Here is a 2,526-nt window from a genome sequence, read left to right as displayed (position 1 = left end):
GCAGAATTGGGGAAGGATTGATGTTCATAAACCTTGAACTCGCTAGTTTTTGAAGGCTTCGGCAATGCTCCTTATCGTCATCTTTCGGTATTTGAAGTCGTTTACAGGTAAGTCGTATGTTTTTTTTTTCAAGATCTCTATTTAAGCATATTGATGAACCTGAATGCAATTATTATCGATCTAGAAGGCAAGAACAATTTCGGTCGAAATGAGCGCCTTGATACACACATGTTTTGCTCTACATGCATACGTTCCCCAGTTTTCCTTTTGCAATATTTTCTTCCCCCATCGTTGGTTCTTAGATCATTTAGACAGAAAAATTGAATTTCTGGCAATTTATGGATCGCCTAGCTTGTTTATAGGGGGATTAATCAAAACGTGAAATAAACAAAAACTGATGGTGTCCTGTAATTTCTGAGCACCAAATGAAAAGTTTACATCTTGAGGGGTGCTAAGGTTAGCCCAAAGTCTCTTTGCATAGCCGATGAAATCTCAGAAAATGTTGCTAAACGCATTGGCGAGTGAAAAACAGTGGGCAATAATTCATAGGTTATAATTTTTGGGTGGAAATAAGCCATTGCAGCGTTTCTTATTCCAAACGAATGCCGAACGCAAGGAAACTTTGAAAGCTCGCGAGCATATTACGTAATACATCAAATGGCGTCGCTGAACATGTCGACTTTCGCCCTCACACTCTATCAAATGCAGCATCAACAACTAGAGATAAAAAAACGAAATTTTTAAATATAAAACTCGTTTGTGGTTAGTTTATCTTTCAGTCAGTAGGCTATCTCGGGCGTTGAAGGCGAAACATGCTGGGAATTTATGCTCTCTTCATCATGTTCAAGGCATGATATTGAACACCGCGTGAAAGCAACTTTTGCATTTATGCTCTGTTTTGACTTGAAAAATAGTTAGTAAAAATGAAAAGAAACATCTGCGCTCAGAAAATCCACTGCGTTCGTTATTAATTTTTTGTTCAGATTTTCAGTCGGGTGGTGAGAGGGGATGTTCTGAATCCGTATCATGTATGACCTAATGAGCGTGAAGGAAAATCCGCTTCTGCTGTTTCGCGGCTTTGACTTTGACTTTGAATCAGCGACATTCAAGACACGTTTTTGAGGCAAAACAATGGTTCAGTTGAATTCTATGTTTAAAGACTGTTTGTTTCGCAAAATTATCAATTCGAATGATTAAACCATAAAGACTAAAGATAACGTACCCACTGCGGAATGAATTCCTTTCGAGATACAACGACCCAATAATACATTGCGAATTTTAGAAAATGAACCGCTACATTTGAACTGTTATACGTTTCATGTTATTTGTTATTCAATTGGAATATAAAATGAGCCGTCACATGAAAGATAGAACTGTATAAAGTTTGATGGCCTGTAAGTTTGATTTGCAAGGCCTAATACAAGAGTATGCGATTCCGATACTTGAAATAATTCGGGTCAAAAACAGTGTCATTTGCATTGCTGTGTAATGTAAAGAAGCGAAGGAAGAGGTAACAAAATACAGGTACTAGAAAATGTGAAATGGCCCACGAAGGGCTTGTTTTCTGTGAATCTGATTGCCATCTTTAACCACACATACGACAGTGAAACGGCTTTTGCTATGTAACGTATTGTAAGATTCGGCTGCTAAAACCCGAATCGGTACTCACATGAAATCTAAGTCTTAGTTGCATTTCTGTTTAAGATGAAACAGCCAAAGCAACGGAATGAAATACTTTTAGTATGTTCGGTGTTCAAATTGCAATACTTTACTACAAGCGACGGATTCTACCACATAACATAACATGACTTAGACTCGGCTTCAACGCACTTTTGAGTTTTTTTTTCCTCTTAGACTTTTATTAAGCCTAACCCTGCGTAAATCTTGCGAGATTGTCTAAATGATATGAAAAGTCAGCCTGAGAAAACAAACTAGTCATTGGTTTGTCATAGGTTCGAAATTTTTCGCTATATCTGGGTTTATGCACTTTAATTTGTTTCAGTTGTCGAATTACGTAATTCTTTTTGTCGTAAAGTAGAAATTTGCAGGAAGTTTTAAGACGTGATCGCTTCCTGTGATTCAATAGATTTAGCCAAAGCATCGATCAGATTCACACTAGATATTACCGCAGAAATTGTGCAATTTTGCCTCAGAATATATCCTGTTATTTCACTTTTTCAATTATTTTACCGCAAGTCAGTTGATAGTAAGGAAGTAAAGAAGAGAATTTGCAACATTAAGGTTTTTAGTTTAAAATTTCTAGAGTCATGCAACTTTTAATCATAATTGAATCAATTACGTAACGCTCCTACGACTTTCTAGTAGAATGGCATAAGTCGTCCAAAACAGGACGATGTACAAATATTTTCCGCATAATTTTCATATTCAGAATTTACGCTTTAAGGAAAAGATCACCAAGCAAGAAAAAGCACGATTCATTACTGAGAATTCTGGATCGATAGAGCTCAACATATGGCCGGAGAAATACAAGGAAACGTGGTTTGAAGTTGTTCATTTTCATACATG

The sequence above is a fragment of the Pocillopora verrucosa genome, chromosome 2, assembly GCF_036669915.1.
Source record: "Pocillopora verrucosa isolate sample1 chromosome 2, ASM3666991v2, whole genome shotgun sequence".
Classification (NCBI taxonomy): domain Eukaryota; kingdom Metazoa; phylum Cnidaria; class Anthozoa; order Scleractinia; family Pocilloporidae; genus Pocillopora; species Pocillopora verrucosa.
The sequence above is the reverse complement of the archived record's forward strand: the minus strand, read 5'-3'. Positions refer to the sequence as shown.